We start from the raw sequence: 27,463 nt of genomic DNA, 5'->3' as shown, positions 1-27,463 counted from the left end.
TTCCTTGTTTTTAAAACTGGTTTCAAGGAGACAAAATCATTCAATCCCATCCCTTTGTGTGCTCTTGAGTCTCAGTCCTCTACAGGCACAGTAACAGTGGTCTCAGATACGTTCACACAAACCTCTGTTAGTCTTGGCCACACAGAACAGCTTACATAACATGCAGTGGGCCAAATATACTAAATTCCGTATATTGCAATCAGCTTCAGCCTTAACATAATAAGTTATGTACCTACCATAACGTTCCATGTTAGTTGTCTTCTTCTCACCTTCTTTCTTGCTGGTTGGGTTTGGAGCCAATCCCCGTCTCCGACTCGGCCATCTTCAAAAGCTCGAGAGCTGCTTACTGGCTCGAGGGCCCCCCATATATCCCATGATGCCTGGCGCTAGATACCCAGATCTCGTTTGGTAACCTAACTATAGACATAGTAATAACAATTATAATAATACAGTAACTGTAGTAGGATACATGAAACTACTGGAAGAATAGCCAGATAAGACTCAGCCAGTGATAAACAAACCTAAGGAACTCTTCTCGGTCTACTAGGATAGGGGGATGGAGGGTGGGATGCAAGAAAGAAGGCGAGAAGAAGACAACTAACATGGAACGTTATGGTAGGTACATAACTTCTTAATGTTAAGTTGTCTATCTCGCCTTCATTCTTGCTTGTTGGGACAGCGTCCCTAGCACCTCAATCCTGGGTGGCTCATCGGAACAGATTCTTCAAAACAGTGGAACCAAAATCAGCTCTGCTCCAGGAAGCCACATCCAGCTTATAATGTGAAATGAAGGTATGTGGATTAGCTCATGTAGCTGCCGCACAAATAGTTTCCATTGGCAATCTGGCCTGAAAAGCCACTGAAGTGGCTAGAGCTCTGGTGGAGTGACCTTTGGGTTTAGCAGGAAGCTCTTTATTTCTTAACTGATATATAAAAGTAATAGTAGAAGTCAATCACCTAGATAAGGTGACTTGACACCGGTATACCTTGTTTTCCCTCAACGTAGGACAGGAACAACTGGTCTGATTTTCTGATTTGCTTGGTTCTATGCAAGTAAAAGCATAATTGTCTATGAACGTCCAACTGGTGTAACTTGTATTCTGCCTTGTTGGAATAATTTGGAAAGAACACAGGTAGGTCAATGGACTGATTCAAATTATAATCAGAAGTAACCATTGGAAGAAAGGAAGGGTTAGTCCGAAGAGAAACTCTATCATTGTGAAAAACTAGGTAAGGAGGACGAACACAAAGAGCCTGAAGTTCAGAAACTCTTCTGGCCGACGTAACTGCAACCAGAAGAAGGGTTTTCCAAGAAAGAAACTTCAAGGAACAAGAATCTGCCGGTTCAAAGGGGGTAGTATCAGGGAAGCTAAAATCAAATTCAGATCTCACGGAGGTGGAGGATCTATTACTGGGGGTCTGAGTAGAGTGGTCCCTTTAAGAAAGGCTTTATAAAGCTTATGGGACATGATGCTTGAATCAGATAGGCCCGTATAAAAGTTTGAAATTGCAGCTAGCTGAACTCTAATCGTGGCAGAAGAGGATCTGGCTCGAAAATGTTCTGCTAGAAATTCTAAAATATGGTGCACAGGGGCTGAAAAGGGATCCATGTTCCTGGTCTCTGCCCATAAGGAAAAACGTTTCCACTTACTAGCATAAGTTTTTCTAGTGGTCGACTTATGCGAGGATAAGATGATTTCACACACCGAGTGGGAGATGTTCGGAAGCCTGGCTAAGGTCGGAAGTGGAGAAACCAAGCAGTGAGCTGGAGAGATTGAAGAGATTGGTGCAGCCCGCCCGATTGATGGATCAGAAGGGTCTGGAATTGGGTCCAGGGCTGCCCCAGAACATGGTGATGCAGGAACGGGAACCAAATTTGTCGAGGCCAGTAAGGGGCAATGAGGATCATCTTGCACCCCAATGTGGTAGCTTTCTGAATTAGTTTGGGAATCAGGGGAAACGGAGGGAATGCATAAAAAAGTCCATGAGGCCAATCGTGAACTAGAGCGTCTCTGGGGAAGTGTCCGGGAAGAGGGAGGAGATAGAAGAAATTGTCGCATTTGCTGTTGAAGGGGGTGGGAAAAAGGTCGCAGCAAGGCTGACCCCATTTGCGGAAGATTTTGTCCACCACATTCTGATTGAGAGACCACTCGTGAGGCATGAGAATTGCTCTGCTCAGCCTGTCTGCTATAACGCTGGACTTCCCAGGGATGTGCGCTGCTATCAGAAACCGTTGGGAAGAGATCACCCACTGCCAAAGTCTGAGTGCTTCTCGACATAAGGGGTATGACTTGGTTCCGCCCTGCTGGTTGATGTATCATACTACTGACATATTGTCTGTTTGAATTGCAATGGTCCCGGTGGGAAGAGAGTTCTAAAGAGCTTGCAACGCTAAAAGCACGGCTCTCATCTCCAAGACATTGATATGCAGATGGTACTCGAGAGGCTGCCAGGTGCCTTGGACTGCTCTGCCCTGAAAATGCCCCCCCCCCCCACCCGATCAGGAAGGCGTCCGTGGTCACCATAGCTACTGGAGGAGGAAGAACGAATGGTCTGCCCTGGTGTAATGATGGGGAAACCATCCACCAAACAAGTTGGTTTTTGCATGACTGTGTGATCATTATCATGTGAGACATTGGGAGTTGCTGGAAGGACCACTGTGTGAAAGTACAGTTTTGTACCTACCATAAATGTAGACGTTCGAGTGTTCACACTGCTGCTGTCATCACACTTGGGTTATCCGCCGTCAGGTGGTTCTGCAGCCGGCCCGTGTTCCAAAGTCCTTGTATGGCGTCGGTTGTGGTCGCCTCCTCCCTGACATCAGTGCGACAGGGGTATAAAAGAGGCAGCCGATGCCATTTTCTTCAGTTTTTCTTGCCCAGATGTCAGGTGCCTCCAGAAAGGAAGGCAATACATAATTCTAAGTAAAATACATAAGTAGAAAACAATAGCTACAGCTGTAAGCAAATACACCATATAGAAATACATCATATAGATTGTATAAGAAGGGAGGTATAGATAAAACCCAGGTAAGAAGAGGGGATGGTGGGAGGGTAACCTGGACTGCAGCAGTGTGAACACTCGAACATCTACATTTATGGTAGGTACAAAACTGTACTATGTTCATCGTGTTACACTGCTGCAGTCATCACACTTGGGTTGAATCCCAAAGCTAAGGCTGGGCAGTTGGTACTAAACAGGGTTTGGAGAAGCTAGTAGGCCCTGCAGAACTGCAGTGGCAAAGCCAGCTCTGGTTTTTGAGTATAGAGGTAAGTGGTAGTGCTTGGTGAAGGTGTGCACTGAACTCAAGTTGCAGCCTCCAAAATATCCTTGGTTGGTACCCCTCTGAGGAAGGCTGCTGATGTTGCTGTAGCCCTGGTGGAATGGGGCCTAATGTTACCAGGTACAGGTTTCCCATGGTGTGTGTAGCAGAAATGGATACAATGTCCTATCCATTTTGAAATGGTCCGTTTTGAGATAGCCTTTCCTTGTGATCCTGCAGCATAGGATACAAAGAGTTGGTCAGATTTTCTGAAAGCCTTAGTTTTATCCAAGTAGAAACGTAATTGCCTGTGAATGTCCAAAGAATGTAGGAGCCTTTCCCCTTTATTCTGGGGGTTTGGATAAAAGGTGGGTAAATGAATGGTTTGGTTTAGAGCCACACTGGATACCACCTTTGGCATAAAGGAAGGGTTAGTTCGTAAAGAGACTCTGTCTTGATGAAAGATGATGAAAGGCTCCACTGCCATTAGGGCCTGTAGTTCTGAGACTCTTCGTGCTGAAGTTATTGCTTGCAGCAGGGCAGTTTTCCATGATAAAAATTGTAAATCGGCTGTAAAAGCTGGTTCGAAGGGCGGTAGTGTAAGATTTTCCAAAACAAAATTGAGGTCCCAAGGTGGTGTTGGTGCTCTCCGGGGCGGTCTTATGTTCTTAGCCCCACTGAGGTACTGTCTTAGTAATGGATGTGAAAATATAGGAGGATCCGTGTTGTAATGAGCTGAAACAGCTGAAGCGTGGATCTTAATAGATGAAAAGGAAAGGCCTTTGTGCAACATCTCAGTTAAATATTGCAGAATCTGAGGAATATTTGGGACAAGAGGATTTTGGCCTATAGCCTGGTTCCAGGCGCAGAATCTTTTCCATTTGTCTGGGTAGGTTTTCCTGGAGCTGGGTGGGGCTCCTGGCCTCCAAAATGACATCCATAACAGCTTTAGAGAGAAGTGTTGACTGGTTGTTTAGGTAATCTGCTATGCAGCCAGATTTAAAGTCTTGAGCTGGCTGTGTAGAATCTGACTGTTTTGCTGAGTCAGCAGGTGAGGAATTTGAGGTAAAATCCATGGTGGGCCTTGAGCCATGTTCCTTAATATTGGATACCAATGTTGGTGTGGCCAGTCTGGAGCAATGAGTATCATTTGTGGCCTCTCTAATCTGGCTTTCAGCAGTACCTTTGCCAAAAGAGGCAGTGGAGGAAAGGCATACACTGTTAATGTTTTCCAACTGAATGAGAGGGCGTCCACTTTCCAAACTAGTGTGTGATATATCCTTGTGCAAAATTTCCATAGTTGGTAGTTTTGGGGGGAGGCAAACAGATCTATGTCTGGGCTCCCCCATTTTCGAGTTATCATTGTGAATACTTGTGGATCTAGTTTCCACTCGTGAGGATCCATGATATTTCTGCTTAGTTCGTCTGCCAATGTATTTTTCTTTCCTGGCAGGAATTGTGCTTGTAGTTGAACTTGGTAGGTCAATGCTGTGTTCCACAAGGTCATTGCTTGCCTGCATAGGGGGTAGGAATGTGTCTCCCCTTGTTTGCTTATGTACCACATCACTGTGGTAATGTCCGTCTTTATTAGAAGTTGTCCTGGATGTAGGAGGTCCTTGAAAGCTGTTAGGGCATTTTGTACAGCTAGCATCTCTTTTTGATTGATGTGGAGATGCATTTGATCTGCAGGCCATTTGCCCTGAATACACTGTCCTGCCATGCTTGCTCCCCAGGCGTAATCCGATGCATCTGTTGTTATTGTTTGCCTAGCTGTGGGTAAGGTGAAAGGCTGACCCTTGTCGATGTGACATGCCTGAGCCCACCACAGAAACTCCTGTTGAAGGCAGGGAATGAGTGGTATTATTGTTTCCAAGCTGTGGCTGTGTTGAGTCCATACGCTTTTCAGGTACCATTGTAATTTCCTCATAAGCAGCTTGGCATATGGAATTAGTAGTATGCAAGATGCCATGAATCCCAAGGCCTGCAGAATTTTTCTTGCAGGGAGTTGGGTCTTTGTTGCCATCATTTTGAAGTACTGAGTCCGTTGTCTTTGCTTGTCTGGCGTGAGATAAGCCATCTGGGCCGTTGTATTTAAGCTGGCACCCAGGAATATTATGTCTTGTGAGGGCACTAGTTTTGACTTCTTTTCGTTTACTGTGTACCCTAGGCAACTTAGTAGGTTTTTTTTTTACAAACGCCAGATATTTTAAAAGAATGTCCTTGCTTTTTGCTTGAATAAGGCTGTCGTCCAGGTATGGATATATTTGAATTCCTCTTTGTCTGCAGTATGCAATTACTGGTGCTAGGCATTTTGTGAAGACCCCGGGCGCAGTAGATAAACCAAAGGGCAGTGCAGAGAATTGGTAATGACTTGAACCTGCTATAAATCGGAGGTATCTTCTGCAATTTTGTCTGATAGGGACATGCAGGTATGCCTCCTTGAGGTCCAACGTTACTAGCCAAGCCTTCCCAGCATGGGAAGAAGTTGCTGTAGTGTGAGCATCTTGAATTTGGGTACTTCCAGGTATGTGTTTAGAATTGAAAGGTCCAGAATGGGTCTCCAGGTTTTGTCCTTTCGGGGAACCAGAAAGAGTCTCGAGTAAAATCCTTGTCCTTGCTCCTGTGTAGGAACCTGTTGAATGGCTCTCATGTCCATGAGTGCTGTAATTTGTCTTTGAGTCTCTGCCCATTGATTTGGTGGCAGGTTTGGCATTCCTTTTATCCTTGGTAAAGTGTGAAAGTGGAACCTGTAGCCTTGAGATACATTATTTAGGACCCATTTGTCTTTTGTGATGATGTGCCAATTGCCTGCAAAAAGTGCAAGTTTTCATCCCAAGGGAGGTGCCAAGAGGGATCTGCTTGGCAGTCTGAGGGGTAAGTCATTGTGATTGTTTTCTAATAGATTGAGACCTGTCTTCACCTTTCTGGGTTGTGGCACCCCATTGTCGAGGCTTGTAAGAACCTTGTGGCTGACCTCTGCCCCTTGGGCGTCTGTATTTGCCCCTCTGTGATCTGTCAGAAGTTGGAAAGGACCAGTTTTTGGTTGGCCAATTTCTGCTGAAATAAGGGGGTTGAACCTGTAAAAAAGCCTTGACCGTCTGCATAGATTTTGCCTTATCCTCCATTTTCTTTAAAACCTCTTCTGCTTTCACACCAAATAAAACATCCTGCTGCAAAGGTGCATCCAATAACTTTGCTTTAACATGATCAGGTAAAGTTTGCTCTTTTAACCAAGCATGCCTACGAATGACAGACCCTGTTACTGCTGCTCTACAAGAAGCTTCCAATGAATCGAATCCACATTGCAAAGTATGTTTTCCCACTTGTTCTGCTGCATGCAACAAATCTTCCATTTAGGTTTGTTAGGCAGCTTTTGGTGTCTTATTTCATAGACAATGGAAATTAGAGATGTTAGCCATCTAGATAGTGATACCTTGGAAACAGAAAGTCCCTTTCTGCCTTCTGCATAAGAGACAAACAGCTGGTCAGATTTTCTGAATTGTTTGGTTCTATCCAAATAGTACCTTAACTGACGATGAACATCTAGCCAATGCAATTTTTGTTCAGACCTATTAGAATATTCTGGAAAAACACAGGAGGTCAATGCTTTGATTTAGGTTAGACGCCGAGGCTATTTTAGGTAAAAAGGACGGGTTGGTTCGTAAGGATACCCTGTCCTTATGAAACAACAGATAAGGAGGTTGACAGCTGAGTGCATGAAGTTCTGAAACTCTTCTAGCTGAAGTAATAGCTACCAGAAAGAGAGTCTTCCATGATAGCAGTTTTAAAGAACAGGAAGCTGCAGGTTCAAAGGGGAGAATTAAGGAACTGAGAACTAAATTTAGGTCCCAAGGAGGAGGAGGATTTCTTATAGGAGGTCTGAGTAGAAAAACTCCCTTCAAAAAGGCTTTGCAAAGCTTGTGGGACATTATGGCAGACTCTGAAATGCCCACATGAAAGTTAGAAATAGCTGCCAATTGAACTTTAAGAGTAGAAGGAGATGAACCTGCATGGAAGAGTTCAGCTAGAAAATCAAGGACTATTTGGATGGAAGCCGTGAAAGGATCTATGTCCTTTCCTTGAGCCCAATAGGCAAAACGTTTCCACTTACTCAGATAAATCTTTCGAGTGGAAGATTTATGGGAAGCTATCAAAATATCTCGAACAGAGTGAGATATTTGAGGAAGCCTGGCTAAGGTTGGAATTGGAGGAACCAAGCAGTGAGGTTCAGAGAGGGAGGAGCGATGAAACTGACCCGACTGATGGATCAAAAGATCTGGAACTAGGTCCAGATGCCAAGGTTGCTCCAACAGAAATTGATGTAGAAAGGGGAACCAAACCTGTCGAGGCCAGTAAGGAGCAATGAGGATCAAGGAGGCCTTCTGAGCGATAGCTTTCTGTATCACTTGAGAGATTAGTGGGAAGGGAGGAAATGCATACAGAAGTCCCCGGGGCCCAACTTGGACTAGAGCGTCTCTGCTGGGCTGGCCTGGTAACGGGAATAGGGTGAAATAATCTCTGCACTTGCTGTTTTGGGGAGTAGCAAAAAGGTCGCAGCAAGGCTGACCCCACTTGAGAAAAATTTCTCTCACAACAGAATCTTTCAGAGACCACTCGTGAGGCATGAGGATAGCTCTGCTCAACTTGTCCGCGATTTGATTGGATTTCCCGGGGATGTGCGTTGCTATTAGAAACCGCTGAGAAGAAATCGCCCATTGCCACAGTCTGAGTGCTTCTCGACATAGGGGATAGGACCTGGTTCCGCCTTGTTTGTTGATATACCACACTACAGACATATTGTCCATCTGGATTGCTATCGTTCCCAAGGGAAGAGAGTCTTGAAGGGCTTGCAATGCTAAAAGCACTGCTCTCATCTCTAGAACATTTATGTGCAAGTGGCATTCGTCTGGTTGCCATGTGCCCTGGACAGTTCTGCCCTGATAATGCCCCCCCCACCCGATCAGGGAGGCGTCCGTTGTCAGAGTAGCAACCGGAGGGGAAGGAACAAAGGGTCTTCCCAAGAAGAGCTGAGGGGAAGACATCCACCACAGAAGATGATTCCTGCATGTTTGCGTAATCATAATGGTGTGGGACATCGGAAGTTGCTGGTATGACCATTGTGTGAAGAGCATCCATTGAAGGATTCTCATGTGGAATCTGGCTAATGGAAGCAGAGGTATGGCAGCCACCATAATCCCCAATACTTTCAGAACTAACCTGGCTTTGACTCTGTTGCTGCTGAAGAGGAGCGAGACCAGTTTGCGTATGTCTGTTATTCTCTGATCTGTTAGTCTCGCAGACATGTTGACTGTGTCTAGATTTGCGCCTATGAAGGTAATAGTACGACAAGGCAACAAAACAGACTTTTCGCAATTTATTGAAATGCCTAAGTTTTGACAAATGCGAAAGGTGTAGTCCCTGGCCATTAGAAGAAGATGCTTGGTGGGAGCTGTGAGGAGCCAGTCGTCCAAATATGGAAACACCTGGAATCCTTGGCGTCCCAGGTGAGAATCTACCACTGCCATGCATTTGGTAAACACCCGGGGGGCAGTGGTGAGACCAAAGGGCAGGGCCCTGAATTGAAAATGACTGGTTCCCAGCCTGAAGCGGAGGAACCTTCTGGAGCGCCTGTTCATTTTATGTGATAGTCCGCATCCTGTAGGTCTATAGACCACATCCAGTTTACCTTTCCCAATAGGGGAAGGATGGACTGAAGCGTGACGAACTGAAATCTTGTTTTCTTGACCGACTTGTTCAAGATACTGAGATCCAAAATTGGTCTCCAGTCCCCTGTTTTCTTTGGAACTAAAAGAACCTGGAGTAGATTCCGGATCCTTGCTGGTCTGCTGGAACTGGCTGAATTGCTCTTTTGCAAGCAGCTTTGAAATTTCCAAAGCTGCAAGATCCCTTTGAGCGGTGGAACATCTGGAAGGGATTTTTGATCGGTTTGGAATGCGAAGGGAATGGAATAGCCTTGAAATGATGGACTGTACCCACTTGTCTTGAGTTAGGGATAGCCAGGCTTCTGGGTACAGTGACAATCTTCCCGACTGCCTCGAAGGTGGACAGTCGGGCAACACCTCAGGGATGCTGAAAGGGCTTATCGGAAAAGGTTTCTCGATTGCCCTGGTTCTCGGACCCCTCTGCCTCTGGGGCGCGTCTACCATTATTGTTCCCTCCTCTGCCTCTGGAGGGGAACCGACTCTGTCGTCAGGCAAATTCCCTTGAGATTGTTTGGAACCACATTTTCCCACTTTTCTGGCCTTTGGGGTAAGGTCTAGAAGGAGTAGAAAACGGACTCGACGGCAGATAGAGTTTTGCCATCTGTCTCGCACCTAGTCAAGGTTTCTTTCACTTGAGGACCAAAGAGATGATCCATCAAACGGGAATTAGTGAAAGACGCTTTAAAGGGTCCATAAAATTGCATAGTCGCATCCAGGCATGCCGGTAAGGCAACACCTGTCCCTGCGGCTCTACTCGCTCCATCAGCCGCATATGAAAGGAGGCATGGAGCAGTTAGCTATCGAATTCAGGGTAGTCAGCTGGGTGTTCATTTTGTCCTGAAAATCTGCAGCTGTAGGATCCTTCAACATCTCACTCGCTTCCTTGATCAAGTCTCTCTGGAGACGGGTGAAATGGCATAGGTAGTTCAGCGAACGCATTGCAAAGGTCGCTGACGAAAACATCTGCTTCCCATACCTGTCCATAGACCTAGATTCTTTGTTAGGGGGATGAACAGGCACTGAAGGATCAGCTAGTTCCTTCTTGGTGGCAGCAGCTACCACCATAGCATCCACAGTAACACCTTTGGTCAGAAATTGTTTGTCAGTTGGTGCTGTTATAAATTTAGAAGGTCTCCTGGGGGTAGGGTCCACTGAGTCAGTAGCCATCCAGGCTTTCTTTGCCACCACCTGCATGAGGGGATCAAAGGGGGGGGGGACACCCAGGAGGTGGAAGGGCGAGAGCCAAACGCCTCAAGATACACAGATTCATCCTCCGAAGGGTTAAGGGCTGGCCAATTTCCCCTCTGTTTCAGGATCTCTAGAATGTCCGCAAAGGAGACATCTTCAGAAGGGGAACGGGGAACCCTCGAATCCTCTAAATCTGTGTCAGAGGTGACAGACTCAGGTGAGTCTATGTGCTTCCTCTTACACTTTCTCTTCCTAGGGGCTCCTGCCAATTCAGGGAGGCCTCGAAGAGGATGAGATCCCACAGGGATTCTTGAGGAGCTGGCTCTCTGCGGTCTGGGATGAGGGAGTGAGTAGACATAACCTGAGGCACCGGAAGAGGGAGGGACGGACGGAGCCGACTGTGGAGTTGAACAAGGTTCCAACACTCCGCATGACCTCGAACGCACCCCTGTCAGGCAGAGCCAGAGGTCCCCGCCTGAGAAGCTGAGAACCTCCCTCGGCACCGACAGAGATGGCTCGAGACCGATGTCGGAGCCGAACTCACCAGCCAAGCACCGAGAGGAGAGAGGGGTCAGACAAGGGTCCGATGCCACTCACCCCTCGAGCCGACGAGGAAGTCCGGCGAGATTCTTCAAAAGAAGAAATCGGTGCCGACGACGGAGCCGAAGACAAATGTATCAGCTCCAACGCTACCACAGTCTCGGTTCCGAGAAGCCCCGGCTCCGAGCTCAAAGGAGTCGGAGGAGGAATATTTAGAGGAATAGGTTGAGGCATCGACTGATGAGTCGGGCTCTGAAGCATTTGGGCCAGTGCCGCGGACTTTAGAAGTCAACTCACTACCCTCTGGAGGTCATGATCCAAGAGCCTCGATGACCTGGAGGAGTGAGATCTGTGGCTCCATTCAGACAGCAAGGGAGACGCTGGAGCCGAATGAACGGAGCCAAGGGATGGTGACCTCGACCTCTTTCTAGATGTTGGCTCCGGTGGTCTGATCGGAGCCGACCCAGGAATCTCCAATACCTCGGCTCCAGCCGGAGCCGAGGGAACCACAGAAACTGTAGTCAAAGACTCATCGGCTCCAGCCGGAGCCGATGTAGCAGTAGGCTTCGAAGCCTTAGGCCTCGACTCAGAAACTGGAGTCGAGGTCTTAGAAGCCTTGGAAGGTTTTCCCGATGAAGCAGTTAGGGAACCTTCAGGCTTGAGCAAACCCCTTAGGATGAGTTTGTTCTTTCTTTCCTGCAGGACTCTGGGGCTGAAGCCATGGCATACAGCACAAGAGTCCTGCAGGTGTAAAGGTCCCAGGCAGTACACACAAGAAGTGTGACCGTCTGTCAGAGACATTTTCTGACAGCACGAGTCACACTTCTTGAAGCCTGAGACCTTTGAATCCTTGGACATTTTCAAGGAACCGAAGTGTAATCACCACACAGCACACACACACCGATTACACTATCAGAAAAAGGTAAATTAACTAAAAGCTAAAGAAATTAGTTATTTATATAAAATAAATCCCTACAAAACATATACACACCACTATTAGGGATAGAGGGCCCGAAGGCCTAAGGAAAGAACTTAACAGTTCTTGTGGGAAAGGGGCTGGATAAGGGTAGAAAGGATAATATACACTACACTATAGCTAAAGAAGAAAAAACTAAGCTAAAAGGGGTTTAAATAGTTTTTTAGACTGATCTAATACCACTGACCTGAGCCGGTAGAAAAAAACAACACCTCGATCGCTGTAGCGGCAAACGAGATCTGAGGTAATTCACGCCTAACATTGTGGGATATAAGGGGGGCCTCGAGCTGGTGGAACCAACTCTCGAGCTTTAGAGTGGCCGAGTCAGAGCCGAGGTCGGCTCCGAACCCATCCAGCAAGAATGAAGGCGAGATAGACAACTTAACATCTTTGCTTTAACATGATCAGGTAAAGTTTGTTCTTTTAACCAAGCATGCCTACGAATGACAGACCCTGTTACTGCTGCTCTACAAGAAGCTTCCAATTAATCAAATCCACATTGCAAAGTATGTTTTCCCATTTGTTCTGCTGCATGCAACAAATCTTGCACTTCCTTCTAATCAGGCTGCTCTGTATGTGTGATAATTTTTTGTTTTAATTGAGACATCAAATATTGTTGATATTTCAGCATGTGAAACTGGCAATTTAAGGCCCTCATAGCTAGAGTAGCTGAGGTATATACTTTCTTTTCCCATCTGTCTAGTGCTCTGGAATCCCTTTCAGAGGGTACAGGATTTTTAGCAATAGAGGCCTTAACCCCTTTGGGAGCCTGTGAAATGGTTTCTGGGTCAGCAACAGGGCTTTTATATAGGAATTTGTGTGAGTCAGGGACTCTGTAGTATCTGTCTGGTTTGGCTGGTGCAGGAGGTAATGAATCTGGGTTAAGGCTAGATTCTGAATAAACATCATCCACAATGTCCAACACATGTGGAATAGCAAGGGGTCTGTGCTGGGGTAGTAAAAGGAACGCTCACAGCCTTTTCTTAGAATCAGAGTAATCCTGGCCTTCCCAGTGGAAATGTTCCCTCATGGTATGTAAAGTTTCCCCAAAAGAGTAGTCTTCTGAGGGAGATGCTGAAGGAATAGACTCTTCAGCATCAGAGTCTTAATAAGGGGGAAAAGAGTATTCCTGTTCCTCAGAAGACTCTGAGGAAATGGAAGCCTGGTCAGACGAAGCATAGCCCTCCTCCTGTCTAGGCCTTTTGTCAGGAGGGGGATGGGAACCCCTGATTAGGGTAATTAAGTCTTCAGCCATCTTAAGCATCTGTTTCTTAGGCATGGGGCCTTGTACTGGAGACTGCTTTACAGGCTTCCTTACTTTTAAAGGTGTTTTCAGCTTTGCATAGGATTTAATAGTAAGTGCAGTCGGTCTGAAGACACCTTCAGCAACTGAAGGCCTTTCAACTACACCGGAATCCCCTTCAGCCATGGAGTCGGAAGGGCCTAAAGATAAAGGCTCTGGAGGCCCAGCAATGTCCGCTTGGGAGTCGGGTGCAGCCTGGGGTTCTAAATCAGCAGTCGTCAGGGGCTGCGTAGGCGCCTCACTGAAAACCGGAGAACCGGCGACTGGCCTAGCAGAGGCCTCATTGTCTGGTTTGGGTCTCGGCTGCCTGTCCTTATCTTTGCGCTTTTTATGCATCCCGGTCGTCGGTTGCTCCGACGGCATGGTATAATTAAATTTTCTACCAAAATAATGTCGGGTGAAATCAAACCGACGTTTAATAGTTCGTTTGTTAAACCTAGCACAAAACAGACAACCTGTGACGTCGTGGTCTGGGCCTAGGCAAGGAATACAATAAGAATGAAAATCCTTATGAGGTATTTGCTTCCCACAAGAAACGCAATTATTAACTTTTTCTGACATCGGTCTGAGGCAAGAAAAGGTTCCCCAACTGGGTACTTAGCTTTATTGAAGACTTCGGTCTGAAATTCGATTTGAAAATCTCAGGAGTCTGCCGACCGGCACTTGCGAACTGCTTCTGCTTCGTGCACCACGCGGCAAGAAAGACTGAAGAAAATGGTGTCGGCTGCCTCTTTTATACCCCTGTCGCACTGACGTCAGGGAGGAGGCGACCACAACCAACACCGGACCAGGACTTTGGAACTTGGGCCAGCTGCGGGACCGCCTGACGGCGGATAACCAAAGTGTGATGACTGCAGCAGTGTAACACAATGAACATCAGCATCCACTGAAGAATCCTCATGTGAAAACGTGCAAGGGGGACTAGTATGATAGCCGCTCCCATGAGACCCAATGTTTTTAGGACGAATCTGGCCTGAATCTTTTTGCATCCTAATAAGACCTGCACACGTCGTCGAAGGGCTAACGCTCTGTCTACTGGGAGAGTCGCTGACATGTCCTTTGTGTTTAAGTTTGCGCCTATAAAGGTGATAGATTGACAAGGCAACAATGCAGACTTTTCAAAATTTATTGTAATGCCTAGAGTGGAGCACGTTTGGATGGTGTAGTCTCTGGCTCGCAGCAGGTGATGCCTGGTCGTTGCAGTAAGGAGCCAGTCGTCTAAATATGGAAACACCTGGAATCCTTGCCGTCTCAAGTGAGCGGTGACTACTGCCAAACATTTGGTGAACACTCTGGGGGCTGTGGTGAAACAAAAGGGCAGAGCTCTGAACTGATAATGACTGGCTCCCAGCCGGAAGCTGAGGAATCTTCTGTTGCGTCTGTCCATTTTGATATGGTAGTACACGTCCTGAAGATCTATGGATAACATCCAATTGCTCTGACCCAGAAAGGGTAAAATGGACTGTAGTGTGACCATCCGGAACTTCGTTCTTTGAACAGACCTGTTTAGTCTGCTGAGATCCAGAATGGGTCTCCAGTCCCCTGTCTTTTTTGGTACCAAAAAGAACCTTGAGTAAATTCCCGATCCTTGTTGGTCTGCTGGGACTGACTGGATGGCTCTTTTTCTTAGCAGTTTTGAAATTTCTTGAACTGCTTGATCCCTTAGATTGGGTGGAACATCTGGAAGGGATTTGTTGGAAAAGAGTGGAGCACGAAAGAAGGGGATTTTGTAGCCTTCGGATATGATAGAAAGTGCCCATTTGTCTTGTGTTATACTTTGCCAGGCTTTTGGGTACAGCAATAATCTTCCCCCGACTGCCTCCGAAGGTGGACAGTCGGGCAGCACTTCAGGGATACTGGAAGGTTTCGTCAGAGAAGGATTCTCTTTGGCCCTGATTTTGCAGACCCCCTCTGCCCCTAGGGCGGCGTCTATTGTTCCTTCCTCTGCCCCTGGAGGGGAACTCTCCACGTGAGTCAGGCACGGCTCCCTGGGGTTTCCGGAACCACATCTTAACACTCTTCTGACCTTTGGGATATGGTCTTGAAGGAGTGGAAAAATGGACTCCAACAGCAGAGAGAGTCTTGCCTTCCTGCTCACACCTGGTAAGGGTATCCTTCACCTGTGGTCCAAACAGAGCAGAACTATCAAAGGGGGTGTTGGTGAAAGACGCTCTGAAGGGTTCCGCAAATTTGCATAACCGCATCCAAGCGTGTCTCCTCAAAGCCACACCTGTGCCTGCGGCCCTCCTCGCTCCATCGGCTGCATAAGAGATGAGCCGCATGGAGGAGTTTACTACAGAATTTAGAGTCGCCAGCTGGGAGGCAATCTTAGCCTGAGCCCCCGCAGCTGATGGATCTTGAAGGGTATCTCCTAGCTCTTTAAGGAGATCCCTTTGAAGGCGGGTAAAATAGCACAAATAGTTTAGAGACCTCATGGAAAAGGTCGCTGAGGAAAACATCCGCTTCCCATATCTGTCCATCGTCCTAGATTCCTTATTAGGGGGATGGACAGATGAAGAAGTTTCAGCCAACTCCTTTTTAGTGGCCGCTGCTACCACCATGGCATCAACGGGAACACCCTTGGTCAGAAATTGCTTGTCTTGAGGGGCAGTAATGAATTTTGTGGGCCTGTGGGGAGTTGGTTCCATTGTGTCTGGAGCTGATCACGCCTTTTCAGCCACCACAGACATCAGTGGATCGAAAGGCGGAGACACCCAGGAGGTGGAGGGTCGGGAACCAAACGCGTCCAGGAATACCAACTCATTGTCGGAAGGGTTAAGGGTAGTCCAGTTCCCCCTCTGCCTAAGGATTTCAAGGATGTCTGAGAAGGAGACGTCCTCAGAGGGGGATCTCGGGGACCCTTCCGACTCCTCCAAGTCGGTATGTGAAGTGACAGACTCAGGGGAGTCAACATGCTTCCTCTTGTATTTCCTCTTTCGAGGGGGCTCCTCTGAATAAACGGGGGAGGCCTCAGAAGAGGAAGATACACCCAATGGAGTGCCCTGGAGCGCTTGTACCCCACGTTTGGGGTCTGGAGGAGGGGCAGAGGCAGGAGCAGGCACCATGGGGGGAGGAGCCGATGAGGCTGACCGTGAGGCTGACTCAGATGCCAGCACACTCCTCATGACCTCAAAGGCACCCCTTCCCAATACCGGCTCCGGCGAGACCGGGGTCCTTCCCGGCACAGAGAGACGGGTCCGAAGCCGATGTAGGAGCCGAACTCACCTGCGCCGAAGCTCAGAGAGGGAGAACGGGGTCGGACAAGGGTCCGATGCCACTCGCCCCCTCGGAGCTGACGAGGGAGTCCCAGCACCCAGATCCCTCCAAGGACGGCACCTTGGAAGAGATCGAAGCCGACGACGGAACCGAAAGGGGAGGTATCGGTGCCGACAGACCCACGGTTCCAGCCTCAGCATGCTCCGGCTCTGAACTCAAGGGATGAGTCGAAGGAGGAACTATTGCAGAAACAGGTAGAGTCGAACCCTGATGAGGGGGGGGGGGGGCTGGATAGCATTTTTTCCAGGGCATGCGACTTTAAAAGCCTGCTCAGCACTCTCTCCAAATCATGCTCAGATAGCCCAGACAACCGAGAAGAGTGGGATCAATGACTCCGCTCAGATTGCAACAAGGGTGACCCTGGAGCAGAGTGTATCGACTCCAAGCATGGTGACCTGGAAAGTTTTCGACTCCCTGACGGTTCCGATGGAAGAGTTGGGGCTGACTGGGAGATAGGTACTTCGAAGTTGACTTAGAGATAGGTACTTCGGTTCCAGCCGGAACCGAAGTTGAAGCAGAAGCCATACCCGGTGACGGCTCAGAGCTGGGAGCCGACGGCTTCGATGGCCTAGAAGTCTTGGCCGGTGATCCTTCAGGTTTAGCAAACCCCTAAGGATAAGCTTATTCCTACGCTCCTGCAGGACTCTTGGACTAAAGGCGGGACACAGCGAACAAGAGTCCTGCAGGTGTAGGGAGCCCAAGCAGTAGACACAAGAAGTGTGACCATCTGTCAGAGACATTTTCTGACAGCATGAGTCACACTTCTTGAATCCGGACACTTTCGTGTCTTTAGACATTCCTGTAAAGGAAAATCAAATAGAAAGAAAAAGTACAATGGAAAGTAGGTAACTGGAAAAACACACACAATCCACACAAGTTACCACACCCTAACAGCACACACGCTATACAATATAAGATCTACAAACTACCACAATTTCTAATGAAAATTTTTTTCTACCTTAAAAAAGAAAACAAGGATAAGCCTCTAACTAAAATGGCTTACCTTAAAAAGGCAAAACTGGAGTGGGGGAGGGAGAGGAAACACTCTCTAAGGAGAAAACAAGTTTTTAAGGGGAATTAAACACTAACAAATTACCACAGAACCTACAACTATGCTATGACAATAATTATATATCTAATAAAATACAAAAAGTCCTAAATATTATGAACAAAGTGAAAAAATATGACCTGAGCCAGTAAAACGCAACCTCGTAGCAGAAGCGGCAAACGAGATCTGGGTATCTAGCACCAGGCATCATGGGATATAGGGGGGACCTCGAGCCAGTAAGCAGCTCTCGAGCTTTTGAAGATGGCAGAGTCGGAGCCGAGGATCGGCTCCGAACCCAACCAGCAAGAATGAAGGCGAGATAGACAACTTAACATTAAATCTTTCCATCATCTGGGTGCAAAAAAAACTAGCGATTCATCGATATAATCATAGAAAGAACATGCATTACATCCTTTTGTGCCTAAAGCACTGTCAGTCCTCATTGATCCCAAATCCTTGGGATAATAACATCCGCTTAAGAGATTTTTTTGTTCCTACAACCAAACCTAGGTCTAGGTCCTACTAGTCTAGCAATCTCTTCATCAGTATGCATATTATGCCAATTTCTTGTAATGATATTTCTTAACTTAAATAATATCATTGCTATAAGTCAAATAAAAAGTTAAATCACTGTTATGTATCCTCCTATCACTTCTGTCAGCAGGAGGGGAAGAAAAGTAAGGTTTCCCAATGGTAGTTCTAGATTCCCTAGATAACGAAAAGGCTCCAACGACCTCAAATGCTCTAGAGCCCCCATTCATAAAAATCTGTCCTAATTTGTTCCAAACCTCATTCAAATTCCTCTGTGCTGAGGAAAAGCCTGGAAGTTCTCAATGTCTGTCTCTTAACAATGTTGGGAACTACATGCTTCAGATGCGTACAAGTACGATGCACATAAGAGGGTCGAAAACAGTGCTCTCTATGCATCCTAGTAGAAAAACTACCATCATGGTCCCCAACTATTTGTACATTCAAGAAATTCAATGTGTCTAGCTGAACAATTCAAAGAAAAAATTCAAAAACCTACTGCTACAATTCAAACCTTCAAAAATAATCCAAGAGTTGTTCAACATTACCTCCCAATAGCAGAAAAAGGTCATCCATGAACAGACGACAAAAGCATAAATGTTGTTCCAACAAGCCCAGTACATTCATACTCTCCCATTCAGCTACGACAAGGTTGCTGTAGCTATTGGCACAAGTGCCCATAGCTACTCTAGAAACTTGCAAATATGACCCATCAAACACGAACGCATTGTATTCTAGCACCATTTCCAAAAGATTACAAATAAACTCTATATTCTGTAACGTGTACCCATTGTTCCTAATCAAAAATGCCTTGATCTTCTCAACACCATCTGAATTAGGTACGACTGTAAAAAGTGAGGTTACATCAAGTGTAACTAGTAAGTTGGCGCTAACCCCTTGATTTTCTGTCAAAAACATATATAAATCCTGCAAAAATTGTTTGCCATCAAGCAGCACTTGGGTATAGTGCTGCAAAACCTGCCTCAACTGCTTTTCTACATAGACAGAAATCGGCTCAGTGAGCCAACCCGTCCCTGCCACAATCGGCCTAAATGGTGGAGTAACAGGGTCCTTGTGTATCTTAGGCACTCCATAAAGATTGGGCACTAAAGGATTCTCTAAAAAAAGTATTGGAATAAATCTTTAGACACGATGTTACTCTGTACACAATCACTGAGCGACCTCACAATATGTGTTCCCTCAAACTCTATTGTATTCCTGTCAATCACTTTATATGTAGTGGAATCTCTCAGCATATTATTGATAGTATCAAAGTAATATGCCCTATCCATTACCACCACAGAGTCACCCTTATCAGCTGGCCTGACTACTACAGTATGATCACTCTGTAAATTAAACAATGCTAGTTTCTCGTCGGGGGTAAGGTTTTCAAACTCCCACCTCCTTCTTCCACTGTTAAACAAATTATAAATTTCATCCTCACAGACCTGTGTGAAAACTTCAATACCAGTTGGCACTGTGGGGTGTAAACACTAGGTTTCCTAAACAACTGTGTAAAATTATCAAAATCAGTGTTACAGACAGGTTATGAATAAATAATCTAAGGTCAATCAAAGTGTCAGATAGGTCGGAGTGTTGCGCTGGTATGACGGAATTTGGTATATCTGGCTCACTGCATGTTATGTAGGATGCTCTATGTGGGCAAGACTAACACATGTTTGCGTCAATGTATCAGAAACCACTGCTACTGTGCCTGTAGAGGACTGAATTACAGTGCCATAGCCAAGCATATCAATGGAAAGGTGAGGGACATAGTTTCCTCTTTCAAGTTTTGGAAGTGGCACACGAGGTCTGAGGATGGGGAATTTAGCAAGTGAGACTGAGCGCACTGAATTGCGCTGGATTTTGAGACTTCGGGCATGCAAACGGGTGGGACTGAATGATTTTGTCTCCTTGAAACCAGTTTTAAAAACAAGGAAACTGAAGAGATGAGCCATGAATATGATAGTCTTTACAGGCTTTATGCTTTTATTTTTGATTATGGAATGTCATTGTTTATTTATATTGTTGTTGGCATTTATTTATACTTTTTAGGGGAGGGTAAGAGTTTTTATTAATGAAATGCTGTGGTATATCATGTGATTCTTTGCATCATAGCAACGTGATAGTTTTATAGTTTCTTATTGGGTGATTGTTTAAACCAATTAGACTTTTACACTATTTACTGATATGCAAGTTTGTTATTAACGTGGTCTGAAGAAGAAATTGTACAACTGTGAAAGTGCTTACCTTTTTGTGATTAATGATTCATTTTAAGTTTATTTACACCGATTGTTTTATACATTGTCTTACTCCAGTCATGTTTCTGTGCTGTTTAGCCTTTTCTTCACTTAAAGTTTAGTTACGGGTCAATTTGTTCAAGTGGCAAGAATTATTCACGGAATGCTGAAGAGTGGCCTCAAGATAAAGTTTACCCTAGGGAATGTTGACATCTGTGTGGTCAATGAGACATGGTTTAAAGCCACAGAGAGCACACCAACAGTGCAAGGTTATAATGCCTTTCACACATTTAGGCCAGCTACTTCACAGGCAGAGACTAAAGGTGGAGATGTCTCTATTTACATAAAAAATAAATATACTTCAAGGCTGATCAAACAGGACAATGCACTTGAGCTGCTCCATGTTCAAATCATCATAGGTAAAATCCAGTACCACTTCCTTGCAAGCTATAGGTCCCCCTCTATGACTCAGGAAACTCATACCATGTATTTAAACTTATTAGAAACAGTAACTATCCAACCCAATATCATATTCATGAGTGACTTTAATTACCCCACTATTAACTGGGAATCCTATACAAAGTACAGTTGTGTACACCTACCATAAATGTAGATGTTCGAGTGTCTTCACTGTTGCAGTCATAACTGTAGGGTGCTCCTGCTGGCAGGCAGCCAGAGGTCGGCCAGAATCCCAAAGTCTGGGTCCGGGGTCGGCTGTACAAGCTAGTATCCTGACGTCAGTACGCTCTGGTACATAGCCCTCAGCCGACGCCATCTTCTCCAGCCTTTCTTGCCCTAGATGTCAGAAGTCCCTAATAAATCATAAATGAATCCCACTAGGAAACACAAATACACCACAAAAAAGAGAAGAAGAGGGGATAGGAGGGAGGGAAACACCAACTGCAACAGTGAAGACACTCGAACATCTACATTTATGGTAGGTGTACACAACTGTACTATGTTCATCGTGTTTCACTGTTGCAGTCATAACTGTAGGGTGGGAATCCCAAAGCAGTGAAAAAAGGGGGGGGGGTTTAGACAGAAGGGGCAGCAAGAAGACCCTGCAAAACAGCAGAGGCAAAGCCTGCCCTGGTCTTAGAATACAAAGGGAGATTGTAGTGCTTGGAAAAAGTATGCACAGAACTCCAAGTGGCAGCTTCCTAGATATCCTTGGTAGGAACTCCCCTGAGAAAAGCTGTAGAAGTAGCAGCTGCTCTAGTAGAATGACTTCTCACAGTACCTGGAAATGATGAGTGTAACAAAATCTTATTCCATAAGAAATCCATTTGGAAATAGTTTGTTTGGAAATAGCCTTTCCAAGAGAACTGGAGGCAAAAGAAACAAACAATTGGTTAGATTTTCTGAACTCTTTAGTCTTGTCCAAATAAAATCGTAACTGTCTGTGCACGTCCAAGGAATGCAAAATCCTTTCCCCTTTATTCTGAGGATTAGGAAAGAAGGTAGGAAGGTGAATTGTTTGATTCAAAGCCACTTTCGAAATCACCTTAGGCATGAAAGTAGGATTGGTCCTCAAGGATACTCTGTCCTGGTGGAAAATAAGGTATGGTTCCACAGCCATGAGAGCTTGCAACTCTGAGACCCTTCTGGCAGAAGTCAAAGCTAACAAAAGAACTGTCTTCCAAGATAAAAACTTAATATCTGAAGATGCAGCAGGCTCAAAAGGAGGCAAAGTAAGTTTTTCTAAAACATAATTAAGATCCCAAGCAGGAACAGGAGGGGTTCTGGGAGGCCTTAAATTCTTAGCCCCTCTCAAGAATTGTCTCACCAAAGGATGAGAAAAACAGGGGATCAGTATTGAAATGAGCAGAAATAGCAGAAGCATGAATCTTAATGGAAGAAAAGGAAAGTCCATTAGACAAAAGATCCGAAAGGTAAAGCAAAATAGAAGAGAGATCAGGTACCAGAGGGTCCAAGCCTCGGTCCTGCATCCAAATGCAAAATCTCTTCCATTTAGAGGCATAGGATTTCCTAGTGCTAGGTCATCTAGCTTCCAAAAGAACATCCAAAACTTGATTGGGAAGGCTAGAAGAGATCAAATTCCTTTGAAGAGCCAAGCTGCCAGACAAAGGGTCTTGAGATTGGAATGTAGCAACTGACCCTGATGCTGGGACAGAAGAGAAGGGTTCAAAGGGAGAATCCAAGGAGGCTCCAAGAACAGGTGCTTTAAAGTTGGATACCAAAACTGTCGAGGCCAATTTGGAGCAATCAAGATGAGGAACTTGGGCTTGTCCTGTTTTATCTTTAGTAAAATCCGAGGAAGAAGAGGAAGAGGAGGGAAGGCATATCCCGAAAGGCTTCTCCAGCTGAAGGACAGGGCATCCACTTTCCAAGCTGTTTTGTGGAATGACCTGGTGCAAAAGAGAGGCAGCTGATGATTGAGATGGGATGCAAACAGATCTATCTGGGGGCATCCCCAAACTGCAGTAATCCTGTTGAATAAGTTGGTGTCTAGCATCCATTCATGAGGATCTAAAATGTTCCTGCTCAGGCTGTCCGCTAAGAGATTCTGTTCTCCTGGTATGAATTGGGCCTGGAGATGTAGATTCAGATTTAGAGCTGTGTCCCATAAAGCCATAGCTAGTCTGCAAAGGGGGTACGAATGAGAACCCCCTGCTTGCTTATGTACCACATGACTGTGGTGTTGTCTGTGCAAATCAAAAGAGGTCCTGGATGCAAAAGGTTCTTGAAGGCTAGAAGAGCATTTTGAACTGCCAACATTTCCTTCAGATTGATGTGCCAGTGAAGATGATCCTTTGTCCAGGTTCCCTGCTGGCAATTGCCTAGAAAATGTGCTCCCCAAGCATAATCCGAGGCGTCCGTGGTTATGATTTGAGAAGGTTGAGGAAGACGGAAAGGCTTTCCTTTGTTTAACGCACACACCCTGGACCACCAAAGGAACTCCTTCTGGAGGCAGGGGATCAGAGGAATCAGAGTGTCCAGATCGTGGTAATGCTGCGACCATACACTTTTCAGATACCATTGAAGCTTTCTCATATGAAGCCTTGCATTTGGAATCAACAGAATGCAGGAAGCCATGTAGCCCAGTGCCTGCAGGAATTTCCTTGCAGTGAGCTGAGGTAGAGTTGCCCAAGTTTTGAAAATTGAAGCCAGCTGTATTTGTTTTTCTGTAGTGAGGAAGGCCCTTTGTAAGGTTGTATTTAAGAGGGCTCCCAGAAATACCATTTGTTGAGAAGGGATCAAATGTGACTTTTTTGTGTTCACTGAAAATCCCAGTAGGAGGAGAAGACGTTGAACAAAATCCAGATGTTGAAGTAAAAGATCCTTGCTGTCTGCCTGAATAAGGCAGTCGTCCAAATAGGGGTAAATCTGAATCCCCTGGAGTCTGCAATAAGCCACTACTGGTGCCAGGCACTTGGTAAAGACTCTGGGCACAGTAGATAAACCAAAGGGCAGTACAGAGAATTGAAAGTGTCTCGAACCTGCCTTGAACCTGAGGAATTTCCTGCATTCCTGCCTGATGGGAATGTGTAAATAAGCTTCCTTTAGATCCAATGTCACCATCCAGGCGTCCTGAGAGAGCACTGGAATCAGCTGCTGCAGAGTAAGCATCTTGAATTTTGGAATTTCCAAAAAGGTGTTTAACACAGAAAGGTCCAGAATAGGTCTCCATGAGCTTTGCTTTCTTGGAACCAGAAACAGTCTTGAATAAAAACCTTTTCCCATCTTTGAGAGTGGAACAGGCTCTATGGCTCTCATGGCCAGAAGAGCATCCACTTGATTTAAGGCCTCTGACCATTGATGTTTTGGCAGATCTGGCCAACCGAAAGCCCTTGGCAAGGTATGAAAGTGGAATTTGTAGCCTTTTAAAATCACGTCCAATACCCATTTGTCCTGGGTAATATGAGTACAATTTCTGTAAAAAAGAGAAAGTTTTCCTCCGAGAGGGGCATCCAGGTAAAGAGGTCCTGTAGCCCAACCGAGAGAGTCATTGAGTTTGCTTCCTTTGAGATTGGGATCTGACTTCTCCCCTTCTAGGTGAAGAAGCAGTCCATTGTCTCGATCTGTAGGAGGCCTGAGCTTGGCCACGACCTCTGGAGCGTCTATATCTTCCCCTTTGAGGCCTGTCAGACGTGGGAAAGGACCAATTTTTGGAGGGCCAATTCCTGGAAAATCTAGGAGGCTGAACTTGCAAGAAATCTTTCACAGTTTGCATAGATTTTGCCTTTTCTTCCATCTTTTTAATAACCTCCTCAGCCTTAGATCCAAAAAGAACATCATGCTGAACAGGGGCATCTAATAATTTAGCCTGTTCAGGTAAACTTTGCTCACGAAGCCAAGCATGTCTCCTGATAACAGTACCAGAGGCTGCGGCCCTGCAAGAAGCATCCAAAGCATCAAAACCACAATGCAAGCTATGTTTGTTCAGTTGTTCAGTTGCATGCAATACATCCTGTAGTTCCTTATCTTCTGCCCATGCAGGAAGGGAGGCAAGCTTTTGCTTTAAAACAGACAAAAGAAATTGCTGATACTTAAACATATGAAACTGGCAATTTAAAGCCCAAACAGAAAGGGTAGCAGAAGTATATACCTTTTTACCCCACCTGTCTAAGGAACGAGAATCCTTCTCAGAGGGAATAGGATTCTTAGAAGAAGCAACTTTAGCAGCCTTAGAGCCCTGAGATATAGTTTCAGGATCTGCAGAAGGATTCTTAAACAAGAACAAACAAGAACAAATGAGACTCAGGAACCCTATAAAACCTATCAGGCTTAGAGGGAGCAGGAGGCATGGAGTCAGGATTCAAATTAGCCTCGGAAAAGCATCATCCACAATGTCAAGAACAGGAGGGATAGCCAAAGGCCTATGTTGAGGAAGAAGAAGGAATTCTCTAAGCCTCTTCTTGGAAGCAGAATAATCCTGACCTTCCCAATGAAAATGTTCCCTCATCTCATGTAAGGTTTCCCCAAAAGAAAAATCTTCAGGCGAGAGGCAGAGGGCAAGGAGTCCTCAGCATCCGAATCCTCATAAGGAGGAAAAGAATATTCCTGATCAGAGGAAGAGACAGAAGATATAGAAGCCTGGTCAGAGGAATCCATAGGAACATCCTGTCGAGGCCTTTTCTCAGGGGGGGGGTGAGAACCCCTAATCATAGTAAGCAAATCTTCAGCCATCCTTAACAATTGCTTCTGTGTCCTGGGAGTAGATTCAGAAGTAGCTTGAGCAGGAGCTTTGGACTTAACAGGAGTCTTTGTCTTTGCCTTTGAAATAGTGATGTGAGTAGGCCTGAATACCCCCTCAGAAGCCGGTACCTGCACAGCGGTTCCGGACCCATCCGAGGGAGCGATGTCCGAAGGTCCTGCAGCAGATAAAATAGAAGGCCTTGATGGCTCCCCATGGGAGTCCGTTTCGGCCATCGGTTCAGAAGTGGCGGACGACAGGGGCTGCAAAAGCGCCTCACTGACGACAGCTGAACCGGACGCTGGCTCCAGCTGCAACGAGTCCTGTTTGGACCTCGGAGGCCTGTCCTTGTCTTTGCGCTTCTTTTGAATTCAGGTAGTATCCGACGACATTCTATAATTGAAGCGTCTGCCAAAGTAATTCAGAGCCCAGTCGTACCTGCATTTGATAGTACGAGAATTAAACCTGGCACAGAACCGACAAGAAACGTCGTGGTCAGGGCCTAAGCAAGGTAGACAGTAAGAGTGGAAATCTTTATGAGGTATTTGTTTCCCACACGTAATACAATTATTAACTTTTTCTGACATCGGAGGAACAAGAAAAAGATTCCCAAACGGGGTACTTAGCTTTGAGAAGAGAAGTAAGAACTTCGGACCGACAACAACCAAAAACGCTGTTCGAAAATCGCCAACCAACGACTTGCGAGCTGCTTTCCACCGCACGGCAAGAAAGACTGGAGAAGATGGCGTCGGCTGAGGGCTATGTACCAGAGCGTACTGACGTCAGGGTACTGGCTTGTACAGCCGACGCCGGACCCAGACTTTGGGATTCTGGCCGACCTCGGGCTGCCTACCGGCAGGAGCACCCTACAGTTATGACTGCAACAGTGAAACACGATGAACATCACCAAACATACAAGCACAGAGATTCCTGGATTCTGTAAATACAGACTCCCTGGACCAGATAGTTAATACACCAACCAGGGGTGCAACCATACTGGATCTGGTCCTCACTAATATGGAAGACTGCTGCACCCCCCCTACTGTAATCCCTTCCCTGGTAAGGTCAGAACACAAAACGGTCTCCTTTGAAGTAAAAAAACTGGAACCCCGAGCTAAACCTGGAATATTCAGAAACTATTCTAAGGCTAACCCTCCTGCTATTAAGTGAGAACCTGGCAAATTTCAAGCTCTCATAAACCTTGAGAATACTGCTGCCTATGCAAAACTCTTCACAGAAACCATGAACAAGCATGTTCATAGCTGCATACAGGCAGATGTACCCACCACGAAGAAGTACAGAACTAACTCAAAAAAACAAGCCTCCCTGGTGGAATCACAAAATCAGTAGACTGTATAACAGGAGGAAGAAAATCATGGCAAAAATTAGGAGGTGCAGCATCCAGCAGGATACAAGCTCTCTCATCAAACTAACAAAAAAACTCAGAGGGCAAATAGTCTACCAAAGCCAAATTTGAGGTAAGTTTGGCCTCCCCAGGCCAAGAGCAACCACAAAGCATTCTTTTAGCTATGTCCGCAACCTCAAAGGCAATACACAACTGAATACAGAGTTCATTGTAAATGGAGCCACTTATACTGAGCCAGAAGATAAAGCAAACCTCATGGCTGATAAATTCATCTCCAACTTTAGTTCCCTGTCCTCTTCAAGAGATATCATCAAATACAACCCTCCTCTACTATCAACAGGGAACAGGTCCTTAATGCTCTCTCTAAGACCAAGAACACTGCATCAATGGGCCCAGACAACATCCCAGGATGCCTTCTAAATAGCATGAAATATGACATGTCAGGGTCTCTGGAATTACTACTTAAGTGTAGCCTCCAAACAGGCTTCATACCTCCTAAATGGAGAAAGGCAACAGTCATCCCTCTCCGCAAAGGTGGGCCATCTACAGATCCTGGAAACTACAGACCCATAAGCCTCACTAGTCTTATATGTAAAGCCATGGAAATAATTATCATGGAGAAGATCAACAGGGAAATAGTAAACCTCCAGACACTGGACCCAACCCACTTTGGTTTCATAAAGGGTACATCATGCGTACTCAACCTGGTGCACTTCTTTGAGAAGGTCACCAAAGCAATGGATGAGGGCAAAATCTTTCACACTGCCTACCTTGATCTGGCCAATGCATTTGACACAATACCCCACTCAGGCATTGTTGACAAACTCAGGAGGTTAGGTACAAACCTGTATGTCA

At 45.9% G+C, this 27,463-nt stretch overlaps 1 protein-coding gene across 2 annotated transcripts in view; it reads right to left on the bottom strand.

Moving 5' to 3' along the window:
* FCHO2 (FCH and mu domain containing endocytic adaptor 2) overlaps positions 1-27,463 on the bottom strand; it is a 4,043,518-nt gene that overhangs the window by 3,597,842 nt on the left and 418,213 nt on the right. The gene's annotated exons all lie outside the window — the stretch shown is intronic.

Source organism: Protopterus annectens, chromosome 2.part2 (assembly GCF_019279795.1).
Source record: "Protopterus annectens isolate FY-2018-M chromosome 2.part2, PAN1.0, whole genome shotgun sequence".
NCBI lineage: Eukaryota > Metazoa > Chordata > Ceratodontiformes > Protopteridae > Protopterus > Protopterus annectens.
Note: the sequence above shows the minus strand (reverse complement) of the source record. Positions and strands in the feature narration are given on the sequence as shown.